This window comes from Hippopotamus amphibius, chromosome X (genome assembly GCF_030028045.1).
Source record: "Hippopotamus amphibius kiboko isolate mHipAmp2 chromosome X, mHipAmp2.hap2, whole genome shotgun sequence".
Classification (NCBI taxonomy): domain Eukaryota; kingdom Metazoa; phylum Chordata; class Mammalia; order Artiodactyla; family Hippopotamidae; genus Hippopotamus; species Hippopotamus amphibius.
This window is the reverse complement of record NC_080203.1, coordinates 62415874-62430432: the sequence shown is the minus strand read 5'-3', so window position 1 is coordinate 62430432 and position 14559 is coordinate 62415874.

The following is a 14559-nucleotide window of genomic DNA, read 5'->3' as shown; positions in this document are numbered from 1 at the left end:
TTTTGTCAAGCTGTATATTTCTAGAAACTTGTTTATTTCTTATGCCTTGGTCCAATTTGTTGGCATATAATTGCTCATACTATTCACTCACAATATTTTTTTTTCCATAGTATCAGTTGTTATTTCTCCTCTTTTGTTTTTTATTTTGTTTATTTAGGTCCTCTCTTCTTGGTGAGCCTGTCTAGAGGTATGTTGATTTTGGTTATCTTTAAAATAAACTTGGTTTTATTGATCTTTTCTATTGTTTATTTTTTAATTTGTATTTTATTTATTTCCTTTTTGATCATATTCCCTTCCTACAGTGGACTTTGCATTTTGTTTGCTCTTCTTTTCCTAATTCTTTAAGTGGTAAGTTTGGTTGTTTGTTTGAGATTTTTCTTGCTACTTGAGAAAGCTAAGAACTTGTTTTGCTATGAACTTTCCTCTTAGAATGACCTTTACTGTATCCCATAGATTTTGTAAGGTTGTGTTTTCATTTTTGTTTGTCTTGAGGTGTGTTCTGATATCTCCTTTGATTTCATCTTTAACATGTTTTTTAGTAGCTTGTTGTTTACTTTCCATGTGTTCATTCTTTGCCCATTTTTCATTCTGTGGTTGACTTCTAGTTTCATATCATTGTGATCAGCCAAGATGCTTGAAATACTTTCTACCCTCTTAAACTTGTTGAAGCTTGTTTTGTGACCCAGTATGTGTTCTGTTCTAGAGAATATTCCATGTGCCCTTGAAAAGATATCTTTTTTGATGTAGAGTCTTAACAAATATCAATTAAGTCCAACTGGTCTATTGTTTCATTTAGGACTTCCGTTGCCTTATTGCTTTTCTGTCTGGATTATCTGTCAATTGATGCCAATGGGGTGTTGAAGTCACCTACTATTATTGTATTACTGTCAATTTCTCCCTTAATAGCTGTTAGTATTTGTTTTATACATTTATATGCTTCCATATTGGATGCATATATATTAAAGTGTAATAGCCTATTCCTGTATTGATCTCTTTATCATTATATAATGTCTTTCTTTGTCTTTGTTTATGAACTTTGTTTTAAAGACTATTCTGTCTGATATAAGTATTGCTATGCTCACTGTCTTGTTGATTCCATTTGCATGATATATTATTTTCCATCACCTCATCTTTCAGTCTGTGTGTGTCTTTTGCCCTGAAGTGAATCTTTTTTAGGCAACATAGTGTAAGTTCTTGTTTTGTTATCCAACTTGCCATTCTATGTCTTTTAATCTGAACATTTAGTCCATTGACATTTCATGTAATTAATAATATGTATGTTCTTAGTGCCATCTTAATTCCTATTTTCCAGTAGGTTTGGTAGATTTTCTTGTCTATTTCTTCCTCTTTTTGTTTTTCCTTTTGTGGTTTTGTGATTTTATTTTGTAGTATGTTTGAGTTCCTTTCTTTTTGGTTTTTGTGAATCTTTTTAGGTTTTAGATTTGTGGTTATAATGGAGTTGAAGTATGTTGACCCATAATTATACTACTTTACCTTAAACTAATAGTGGTTCAAGAACAAACATATTCTGAAAGATCTACATAGTTATATTCCCCACCTCAACATTTTGTGATTTTGATGTCCTATTTTACAATTTCATGCTTATCCTTTTACCATTTATTGTAGTTACAATCAGTTTTACAGATTTTTTTAAAAATTTACTTATTTACTTATTTATCTTTTGGAGGTACACCAAGTTCAATCATCTGTATCCCCATATTCCCTCCCTCCCTCGACTACCCCCCACCCTCCCCATCCCAGTCCTCTAAGGCATCATCCATCCCCCAGTTGAACTCCCTTTGTTATACAGCAGCTTCCCACTGGCTATCTATCTTACAGTTGGTAGTATATATATGTCTATGCTACACTGTCACTTCGTCTCAGCTTCCCCTTCACCCCCTGACCTCCAAACCTCGAGTTCTCCAGTACATTCTCTGCATCTGCGTCCTTGATCTTGTCTTGTCACTGAGTTCATCAGTACCATTTTTAGATTCTGTATATATGAGTTAGCATACAATATTTGTCTTTCTCTTTCTGACTTACTTCACTCTGTATGACAGACTCTAGGTCTATCCACCTCATTACATATAGCTCCATCTCATCCATTTTTATAGCTGAGTAATATTCCATTGTGTATATATGCCACATCCTCTTTATCCATTCATTTGTTGATGGGCATTTTGGTTGCTTCCATGTCCTGGCTATTGGAAACAGTGCTGCAATAAATATTATGGTACATGTTTCTTTTTGGATTATGGTTTTCTCTGCGTTTATGCTCAGTAGTGGAATTACTGGATCATATGGTAGTTCCATTTGTAGTTTTTTAAGGAAACTCCAAACTTTTCCATAGTGGCTGTACCAACTTACAGTCCCACCAACAGTGCAGGAGAGTTCCCTTTTCTCCACACCCTCTCCAACATTTGTTGTTTCCAGATTTTCTGATGATGGCCATTCTGATTGGTGTGAGGTGACACCTCATTGTGGCTTTGACTTGCATTTCTCTGATGATTAGAAATGTTGAGCATCTTTTCATGTGTTTGTTGGCCATCTGTATGTCTTCTTTGGAGAAATGTCTATTTAGGTCTTCTGCCCATTTGTGGGTTGGGTTATTTGCTTTTTTGGTATGAAGCTTCATGAGCTGCTTGTATATTTTGCAGGTTAATTCTTTGTCCGTTGTTTCGTTGGCAACTATTTTCTCCCATTCTGAGGGAAACCTTCTTGTCTTGCTTATGGTTTCTTTCGCTGTGCAAAAGCTTTTAAGTTTCATGAGGTCCCATTTGTTTATTCTTGATTTTATTTCCATGATTCTAGGAGGTGGATCAAAAAGGATCTTGCTTTGATGGATGTCATAGAGTGTTCTGCCTATGTTTTCCTCTAGGAGTTTGATAGTGTCTGGCCTTACATGTAGGTCTTTAATCCATTTTGAGTTTATTTTTGTGTACGGTGTTAGGAAGTGTTCTAATTTCATTCTTTTACATGTTGCTGTCCAATTTTCACAGCACCACTTATTGAAGAGGCTGTCTTTTTTCCATTGTATACTCGTGGCTCCTTTGTCAAAGATAAGGTGCCCATATGTGTTTGGGCTTACTTCTGAGTTGTCTATCCTATTCCATTGATCTTCCTTTCTATTTTTGTGCCAGTACCATACTGTCTTGATCACTATGGCCTTGTAGTATAGTTTGAAGTCAGGAAGCCTGATTCCACCAACTCCATTTTTCCTTCTAAAGGTTGCTTTGGCTATTTGGGGTGTTTTGCATTTCCATACAAATCGTAAGATTTCTTGCTCTAGTTCTGTGAAAAATGCCATTGGTAATTTGATCGGGATTGCATTGAATCTGTAAATTGCTTTGGGTAGTACAGTCATTTTCACAATGTTGATTCTTCCAATCCAGGAACATGGTATGTCCCTCCATCTGTTTGTGTCGTCTTTGATTTCTTTCATCAGCGTCTTAATGTTTTCTGCATACAAGTCTTTTGCTTCCTTATGCAGGTTTATTCCTAGATATTTTATTCTTTTTGTTGCAATGGTAAATGGTAGAGTTTCCTTAATTTCTCTTTCTGCTCTTCCGTTGTTAGTGTATAGGAATGCAAGAGATTTCTGTGCATTAATTTTGTATTCTGCTACTTTACTAAACTCATCAATTAGTTCTAGCAGTTTTCTGGTAGAGTCTTTAGGGTTTTCTATATATAATATCATGTCACCTGCAAAGAGTGACAATTTTACATCTTCTTTTCCAATTTGGATTCCTTTGATTTCTTTTTCTTCTCTGATTGCTGTGGCTAAAACTTCCAAAACTATGTTAAATAATAATGGTGAGAGTGGACACCCTTGTCTTGTTCCTGTTCTAGAGGGAATTTTTTCAATTTTTCCCCATTTAGAATGATGTTGGCTTTTGGTTTCTCATATATGGCTTTTATTATGTTGAGGTAATTTCCTTCTATGCCCATTTTCTGGAGAACTTTTATCATAAATGGATATTGAATTTTGTCAAAAGCTTTTCCTGCATCTATTGAGATGATCATATTGACTTTATCCATCAATTTTTGGTATGATGTATCATGTTGTTTGATTTGCATATATTGAAGAATCCTTGCATCCCAGGGATAAACCCCACTTGATCATGGTGTGTGATTTTCTTTATGTGCTGTTGGATTCTGTTAGCTAGTATTTTGTTGAGGATTTTTGCATCTATATTGATCAGTGATATTGGTCTGTAATTTTCTTTTTTTGTGACATCTTTGCCTGGTTTTGGTATCAGGGTGATGGTGGCCTCTTAGAATGAGTTTGAGAGTGTTCCACCTTCTGCAATATGTTGGAAGAGTTTGAGAAGGATAGGTGTTTAATCTTCTCGAAATGTTTGATAGAATTAGCCTGTGAATCCATCTGACCTTGGGCTTTTGTATATTGGGAGATTTTTAATCACTGCCTCAATTTCCGTACTTGTGATAGGTCTGTTCATAGTTTCTATTTCTTCCTGGTTCAGTCTTGGAAGATTGTATTTTTCTAAGAACTTATCCATTTCTTCCAGGTTATCCAATTTATTGCATATAGTTAGTTGCTTGTAGCAGTCTCTCATGATGTTTTGTATTTCTGAGGTGTCCGTTGTTACTTCTCCTTTTGCATTTCTAATTCTGTTGACTTGTATCTTCTCCCTTTTTTTCTTAATGAGTCTGGCTAATGATTTATCAATTTTGTTAACCTTCTCAAAGAACCAGCTTTTAGTTTTATTAATTGTTGCTATTGCTTCCTTTCTTTCTTTTTCTTTTATTTCTGCTCTGATCTTTATGATTTCTTTCCTTCTGCTCACTTTGGGGTTTCCTTGTTCTTTTTCTAATTGTTTTAGGTGTAAGCTTAGGTTGTTTATTCGATATTTTTCTTGTTTCTTAAGGTAGGATTGTGTTGCTGTAAAATTCCCTCTTAGAACTGTTTTTGCTGCATCCCATAGGTTTGGGGTTGTTGTGTTTTCATTGTCGTTTGTTTCTAGATATTTTTTGACTTCCTCTTTGATTTCTTTAGTGATTTCTTGGTTGTTCAAGAGTGAATTGCTTAGCCTCCATGTGTTTATTTTTTTTTTTTTTGCAGTTTTTTTCCTGTAATTGATGTCTAGTCTCATGGCGTTGTGGTCTGAAAAGATGCTTGATATGATTTCAATTTTCTTGAATTTGCTGAGGTTTGATTTGTGACCCAAGATGTGATCTATCCTGGAAAATGTTCCATTTGCACGTGAAAAGAATGTGTATTCTGTCGTTTTTAGATGGAATGTGCAATAAATATCAATTAAGTCAAATTGGTCTTATGTGTCATTTAAAATTTGTGTGTCTTTATTTATTTTCTGTTTGGATGATCTGTGCATTGATGTAAGTGGGGTGTTCAAGTCTCCCACTATTATTGTGTTACTGTCGATGTCCCCTTTTATAGCTGTTAGTATTTGCTTTATGTATTGAGGGGCTCCTATGTTGGGGGCATAGATATTTACCATTGTGATATGTTCTTCTTGGATGGATCCCTTGATCATTATGGAGCGTCCTTCCTTTTCTCTTGTAATAGACTTTACTTTAAAGTCTAATTTGTCTGATATGCGTATTGCTACTCCAGCTTACTTTTGACTTCCATTTGCATGAAATATCCTTTTCCATCCCTTTATTTTCAGTCTATATGTATCCCTTGATCTGAAGTGGGTTTCTTGTAGGCAGCATATAGAAGGGTCTTGTTTCTGTATCCATTCAGCCAGTCTGTGTCTTTTGGTTGGAGCATTTAATCCATTAACATTTAAGATCATTATTGATGTGTGTTTCTATTTCCATTTTCTTAATTGTTTTGGGTTTGTATTTGTAGGTGTTTTCCTTCTAGTTTGTTTCCTACTTAGAGAAGTTCCTTTAGCACTTGTTGTAAGGCTGGTTTGGTGGTGCTGAATTCTCTTAAATATTGCTTGTCTGAAAAGCTTTTGATTTCTCTGTTGAATCTGAATGAGGTTCTTGCTGGGTAGAGTATTCTTGGCTGCAGGTTTCTCTCTTTCAGGGCTTTCGGTATATCCTGCCATTCTCTTCTGGCCTGCAGAGTTTCTGTAGAAAGATCTGCTGTTATCCTTATGGGTTTTCCTTTATATGTTATTTGTTGCCTTTCTCTTGCTGCTTTTAATATTTTTTCTTTGCATTTGATTGTTGTTAGTTTGATTAATATGTGCCTTGGTGTATTTCTCCTTGGGTTTCTTCTATATGGGACTCTCTGTGCTTCTTGGACTTGGTTAAGTATTTCCTTTCCCATGTTGGTGAACTTTTCCACTAAAACCTCTTCCAATATTTTCTCAAATCCTTTCTTTCCTCCTCCTCCTCCTCCTCCTCCTCCTCCTCCTCCTTCTTCTTCTTCTTCTCCTTCTCCTTCTCCTTCTCCTTCTCCTTCTTCTTCTTCTTCTTCTTCTTCTTCTTCTTCTTCTTCTTCTTCTTCTTCTTCTTCTTCTTCTTCTTCTTCTTCTTCTTCTTCTTCTTCTTCTTCTTCTTCTTCTTCTTCTTCTTCTTCTTCTTCTTCTTCTTCTTCTTCTTCTGGGATGCCTGTAATTTGAATGTTGGTACACTTAATGTTATCACTGAGGTCTCTGAGACTGTCCTCTATTCTTTTTATTCTTTTCTTTTTCTTTTTCCTGATTTGTGGCAGTTAATTCACCCATTATATCTTCCAACTCACTTTTTCATTCTTCTTCCTCATTCATTCTGCTTGTTATATCATCTAGAGTATATTTAATTTCAATTATTTTGTTATCCATTGCTGTTTGTTTTTCTGATTTCCTATGAACTGTTTTTTGTACTTTATTTTGTTATCAAGATTTTGTATCATTTTTACTATCATTTCTCTGAATTCTTTTTCAGGCATTTTTCCTATTTCCTCCTCATTTATTTGGTCATGTGGGTTTTTTTTCCTGCTTATTTGCCTGCATGGTGTTTCTTTGTTTCCTCATGGTAGTCCAAACTTCTGGGGTTGCTTGTCCTTGCAATATAGGGTTTTTTAGAATCCAGTCCAAGACCCAGACTAATGTCCGAGTGTTAGGTTAAACAAATACTAAGTCTAGGAAACACATGCATGTATAAGACACACAATTACTGAATTCATTAGGAAGTAAGTCTCTGGAAAGACCAGAGAGAAGAACCCCAGTATGCTATCAGATATTCAAAGAGAAACCCAACAGAAATTAAAAACCAAAGCAGAACAAAACAGAAAGAAAAGCAAAAGCAAACAAACAAACAAATAACACCTTACACATACGGACACTAATTCAGGGAAATTTTGTAAGCTGGGATAAAATATAAAAAAGAGCTGGAGTACCACCAGACAGAATGGAGATTCTCAGAATGAAATTAGACAATTGTACTAAGAACTAGGATAAAGACAAAAACCTAATATTAAATAGCAAGGTAGTGTGTCATCTGGAGAATAGAGCAATGAGTCTGAGCAGGTTGATAGCGTTGCTTATAAGTATGTTAAGATAAAATAAACTAAAAATGGATGGAAGACAGTGGAACAGAAGAACTTAGTGTGACTAGAAATACGGAAGTGAAAAGAAAGGAATAGAAATGTTTAAAAATAGAGATGAAAGGAAGTTATGAGAGATATATTTTCCATACTAATAAAAACTTAGCTAGAAATAGAAGTATATAAAAAGGCAAAAAAATAAAAATAGAATAAAAAATAGCATTAAAAATATGTTATAAAACTTGTAGATCCCTTAGGACTAAGATCGTAATTAATAAAGGAAAAAGAAAAGAGAGAAAAATAAAAACCAGAACTGATCCCAGAATGGACCAGTTCAATAGAATTGATACTAATATTTCCATTTCCTTAGAGTCTCAGCTGTAAGTGTCCTACTCTCCTTGGGTTTTTTGTATTATTCTGTGACCAGCAGAGCTTCCTTTATTGTTCGTCTGTAAGCATTGGTGTGTGGGGAGTTAGAGGGTACATTAGTGGCTCCTTCCTCTGGGAGTGAGTGAGCAGTGGCACACTGTTGTTTCAGTCGGGCTTGGAGATTCCTGTTGCAGAGGGACGCCAGTGGTTCTAGTGTAAACAGGAAGTCTCAGAGCTCTCTTGGGTTTTTATTTTTCTCAGCATCCTCCCTGCTGCTGGTGTTCCAAGGGATTTTTATCTAGCCCTGCCTGAGGGCCTGAGGGTCCCTATTATCCCTGAGTGCCTTCGGTGGCCCACAGGGGTTCTCTCGCCTGCCCACTGCAGGCACTGAAAGAGAGAGAGAGGCTATGCCCTCTGCTCCTCCCCACTGCCCGTGTGCCTGCAGCATCCAGCTGCCATCATGGTTGAGCAGCTCTCAGGTGTAGGCACTCCTCGCCGTGGACCTCTTCCCTCCTGGCCTGTCGGTCTATCACCTTACTGGCAACAATTTTTCTCACCCCAAACCAGCTCCCTGGTTCCCACACTCCTGCTCCCAAACCCTCTCTTCAGCTGTGAATCAACATATCAGTCCTGGAACGCTGAGCTGTGGTGCAGACCCTCCATGTGTTTCTCACTCCCTCCCGTCTGCCACAGCTCAACTGCTTCACCCTCTTTGAGCCATCGTAGATGCCTCCCTACTGGTTATGTCGGGATTCTTGTGGTCCTTTGTGGTGTCCAAGATCATCTGCTGGTGTTCAGTGTGTTCTCTGTGGGCATTATTGCATCTTTTGCTGGGTTCCCAATGCATCTGTGGAGAGGGATGAATTCCATGTCCCTCTACTTTGCCACCATCTTTGTCAAAGTTCTCTTTTACAGATTTTAAAAATCATTTTTTAATCTATGAACTGGCTTTTTAAAATGAACTACATTCTTTTTATACATTTGAATTTCCTATTGTTATTTTGCATTTTCTATAGACTCTTGCTTCTTTTCTATTTAGAGAAGACCCTTCAATATTTATTTTAGGGTAAGTTTAGTATTTCTGAATTCTTTTAGTTTTTGCTTGTTTGATAAATTCTTTATCTTTCTTTCCATTCTAAGTGCTATCTTGCTGGGTAGAGTATCGTAGGCTGCAGACTTTTCCCTTTCAGGACTTGAATATATCATGCCACTACCTTCTGGTTTGCAAAATGTCCACAGAGAAATCAGCTGGTAGCATTATGGGAGTTCCCCTGTAACTTACTCTTTGTTTCTCTCTTCTTGCCTTTAGAATCTTCTTTTTAACTATTGCCATTTTAATTATTATATATCATGGTGTGGATCTGTTTGGGTTCATCTTTTTGGGACCTTCTGTGCTTCCTGTACCTGGATATCTGTTTCCTTCAAGTGAGAATTTTTCAGCTATAATTTCTTCAAATAAATTTTCAATCGCCCCTCTCTCTCTTCTCCTTTTGGAACCCCTATTATGTGTAGGTTGGTGCATTTTATATCATAGATTTTCTATGTTGCTTTTATTTTTAAAAAATATGTCTTTCTCTCTGCTGTTCTGATTGGATGATTTCCTTTATTCTAGCTTCCAGATCACTTACTTGTTTTTCTGTGTCATTTAGTCTGCTATTCAGTGTCTCTAGATTGGTTTTTATAACAACAATAGAATTATCTTTTTTTATTGTCTCATCTTTCTACTTTCTACTTCCTTGTTACAGTGATCTGCATTTCTATGTATGATCACTTAGCATATTTAATTACCTCCTTTTTGAACTTGGAATCTAGTAGAATGGGAAGGTCTGTTTTACCATTTGTTCTTTCAGGATATTTGTTTCTCTCTCTCTCTTTTTTTTTTTTTTTTTTGATTGTGTGTAGTCCCGCTGCCTTCTCATTTACAAAACTTTCTCTGTCTCTATGAATTTAGAGGAAACCATATCTACTGTGATCATGAAGAGCTGTGTTTTTAGTTTGTTTGCTAGGTCTATGGGAACATCTCTGTGTAGACTGAGCACAGTGTTTTTGTTGGGGGCTGATTTTGGTATGGACAGCAGCCACAACTTTTCGCAGGGTGTGCAGTCCCTTATCTCCCTGACAGTTGGTATGGTTGGTGTTGTAGTACCTAGAGTTGTGAGGATGTTAAGTGAAGCTTCCTCTCTGCTCTGTGCCTGTTGCAAGCAAAATAATAACTAATTTTTATTCACCATATTTAGTTTTTGAAATAATACCTGATATAATATATGTAATATATAAGATATTTAAGATGTATATCTTAATATATATATATTAAGATATTCAATATATTAAATATTTATGAGTATTTCTTAAAATCTTGTATAATTTTAGTTGAGAGTAAAGGCTACTACGTGTGTATTTTTTAAAAATAAAGCATACATATTCCCCAGGTAATGCAGGCAGTATGGATTTATGGTTGTCTTTTTTTCATAACAAAGTAGTTAATGAACATAAATTCATTAAGATGGTACTTATTCTAATTGATTCTTATTGCAACAGGCTAAATTAGAGTAAATAAATAAAATACTTTAGAATTAATTATTTTCATAACTATAAAGAAACAGATATTTGTGTACAAATAAATTTTTAAGGTTACTTAACAATCAAGTAAATGTTTTCTAAATATCTGAGAATTTTCCATATTATCTTGATATAATTGAACTAAAGGTCTATTTACTCCAATGAGCAGTATGATTAAATCATTTACTTACAGTTCAAAGATTTTAATTATGTAAACAAGTTACACAGAAACATAAAATGTTTCATTAAGCTTCACAATTAATAATGCTATAAGTTCAGATTTTTTCATGTTTAAAATTGATTGTTTCCATTTTTAAAATTTTTATGGATTCATTAATTAAGGAAAGAAATATTTAAAGCCATTAAAGTAGCAAGCATGTTAAACTTTTATTGCCTTTTTCTTTTCCTTTGCTTATTATTTAGGATGCCAAATGCCTTGTCACCAGATGTTCATTGTGTGTATGAAACAGAGATCATTCAAAACAGAACAATACCAGAATTTTGCATGTCGTTGAGGTCCTTTAATGAAAGGAGAGAAAAACCCTGCTTCTATGATGACTCAATAATGCATTTTCAAAACACTCACCAGATTTCTCACTATCGGAGTAAGAGAGAGTTAAACAAGAGGAAGAGAATGGAATGATCCTTGTGTTAATGGATTAGAAGTAGAGTCAGCAAAATGAATTCACATTTGGTTTGTTTAATATATGTGCAAATGTTTATATACAGAAATATTTATGAATATGTGTATGTACATATGGGTTACATGGCCCTGTTTTTTCCTCTAAGATGGCCTGTAAGAGATAATATTCCAATACTAATGAGCACACCTGATACCATAATCTTGATTTCTAATACATTCCTGCAACAAGAAGACACATGGATCCTTATACAATGGCTGATTCTAGGACTAGGGTTGGAAATATAGATGATGATTCTGGAGCATCTTGTAGTTCCAGAGAGTAAGAAAGTGCTCAAAATTTGATGGGTGTGTATAAAAAGGATGCAGGAGCTAACTGAAAGAGCTTCCATTGGATAAACCTGGAACAATTTAAGCAACAAAATAAGTAAAGTGATATTTTAACTGAAAGTGTGACCTAAATAACAATGAGCTCATACTGATTTAAATAAATTATTGAATAAATGAATCAATTGGAGAGAGTAGAAAAATTCTCCATGCAGAAGAATTCCAAATAATTTATTTGGATTACTTCCCTCAAACAGGTGCAACTTAATTCCTTACTCTTTAAGTGTGGCGTGCACATAGTGATTTCCTTCCAGATTACAGTATGGAAATGGAGAAAAAAGTGTAACTTTACAATGGAGAAACCTGAACAACACTATTTTCAAGTTAGGTTATCAAGGTCAATCTTAACAAGCAAACATCATATTGATACCATGTACTTTTGATATGATGTGATGAGAATGACACTTTATCTCTATGGTCTTCCTCCTGAAAGCATATTACCTCAGTCTAATTATAAGGAAAACATCAGACAAGTGCCAATTAAAGAGAATTATACAAAATATCTGAGGAGTAATCCTCAAAAGTATCAAGATAATCAAAGGTAAGGGAAGTCTGAAATATTGTTACAGTCAAAAAGAGTCAAATGAGACATGATGAATAAATGTAATGTGGTATCTTGAATTAGAAAAGAGACATTGGTTAAAAAAAGAGGGAAAATATGAGTGAAGTATGGACTTAATTTATCAATGTTGGTACATTAATTGTGATAAATATACTTTACCAATGTAACATTAAAATAAGGAAAATTATTATGGTGTATGGAGACCATACTTACAACAATCTTCTCAATCTAGAAATTTCCAGCTCTGAGAAACCTTGGCCCACCAGCAAACTATGCCAGGATCTGATTCCAACAATAAGTTGGCCTAAATCAGCTTCAGCACACCCTGGACCCACAGCCAGCCATGTCAGAAAGTGGCCCCAACCACTAGTAGGTTGATGTCAATCCTGGGATCCCCCACAGGCCACAGCCCTGACCAACATCAATATTACTAGCCATAGGACCCCAACCCCACAACAAGCCAAATTGTGATTCAGCTCCACCCACTAGTGGGCCAGAACTAGCCCCAGGACTCTCTGCAGATAGTCAGCTCATGACAGCTCCCTCCCACCAGTGTGTCAGCATCAGGACTAGGATTCCCTGGGCTGTGCAGCCAGCCCTAACAAGATCTGGCCCTTATGGCCAGTAGTTGGCAGCATTCTCCCTAGACAGGGCAGACAAAAGGCTAGCCACATGCACCTCAAGGCCCAGGCATCCCACCTAGATGGCACCAGTAGAGAATACAGGCCTGGCGTCCAGAGGAGAGAGCCCTGCTGGACATTCCCTTCATTAAGTCACTTCTCCAAAATCAAGAAACATTAAAAAAACCTACTAAATACATAGAAATAAAAACAGAAAACTAAGCAAAATGAGGTGACAGGGGAATATGTACCAAATGAAGGGAAAATATAATATCCCAGAAGAATTAAGAAAAGGGGAGATATGCGATAACTCTGATAAAGAGTACAAGGTAATGATCATAAAGATACTCAAAGAATTTGAGAGAATGAATGGAGTGAGAAAGTAGTTCCTAACAAAGAGTTAGAAAAGAAAACAAAGTTGAATAATACAATAACTGAAATTAAAAATACATGAGAAGGAATCAACAGTAAGTTAGAAGATACAGAGGGACTGATAAGCAAACTGTATGAAAAAGTAATGCAAATTACTTAAACTGAACAGAAAAAAGAAAAGTGAATGTTAAAATTAAGAACAGGTTGAGACCTCTGGAATGACCTTAAGCATACTAACATTTGCATTATAGGGGTGCCAGAAGGAAAAGAGACTGAGAATACTTACAATTAAGATAGGGAACAAGTCCCTCACACACACACGTTTCCTCTTTTCCCTTTGTGATCCCACTCACTTTATCCTCCCCAGGCCTTTCCCCCATACTCATGAGACTACTCATCTGTTCTCTCTCTATAGATTAATTCACATTTTCTAGAATTTTATATATTGATAAATGGAATCATGCAATACTTTCTTGAGTCTGGATTCCCTTTTTTCGGCATAATTATTTTTAAATTAATCTATAGTGCTTTCTTTATCAATACTTATTATTTTTACCCCTGAGTATTATCCCATTATATGGATATACCACTGTTTGTTAATCCATGAACTTGATGGAAATTTGGGTTGTTTCCAGTTTGGGGCTATTAGAGATAAAGCTGCTATGGACAATTATGTACAAGTCATTGCATGGGCAAGTGTTCAATTTTCCTGTTGGTAAATGCCTATGAGTGGAATGACTTGGTTATATGTTAGAGGTGGGTTTGGCCTTTTAAGAAACTGCCAAATTCTTAAAGCAATTGCTCAATATATAATGTCCAACTCATAAAATGAAAGTGAAAAAGTTGTGTTACCATATATAACACTTCCCGGTGAAAGCAGGAAAATTAGAGAACTGTTTATCAAGCTTTTACTAAAATATGGAATAATGTGAATAATATAAAATACTACTTGTAGTAAAACTCTTGATATTGCTATTGCACATCCAATTAAGTAGTTTGTTACTCACAATGAAAAAGATTTGATCTCCTAACTGAAATCTTATGATTGGTAGTCATTTAATGTTGAACCAAATTATAGCTCAGAGATTACTGTACTTTGTGTTCTTTCAATATCAATTAAAATTTATTGATGATGACTGTTTTATGAAACTTTTGCTAAGTACTGTTACTAACGAAGTGATATTCAACCAAAATAAAAATTAAACAGAAATTTTAATGTTTAACCTGCTTTAATATATGTGAAAAAAGTGAAACTGCAATGCTTGAGGAAAATATCACAAGGGCTGTATCACAGATTAGAAGTATAACACCTGAAAATACATATAGTTATTGCATGCAAGATGAGTGTAATTGGCAATATGTAAATTTCTACCTCATTACAAATTATTCTAATCATCATTTATACTATATTTGACCATGTCAATTATTAATATATTTGAACATGTCAAACTAGATCATGTAAAAGTTGATACCAAGAAAAATTTTTTTCTACATAGAAAATAAAGTAACTTTCACATAATAATATAAAAAGTTTTTGAGCTCTTTCACAATTTTCAGTTTCCACCCATCTGTGGTCTAATGATCT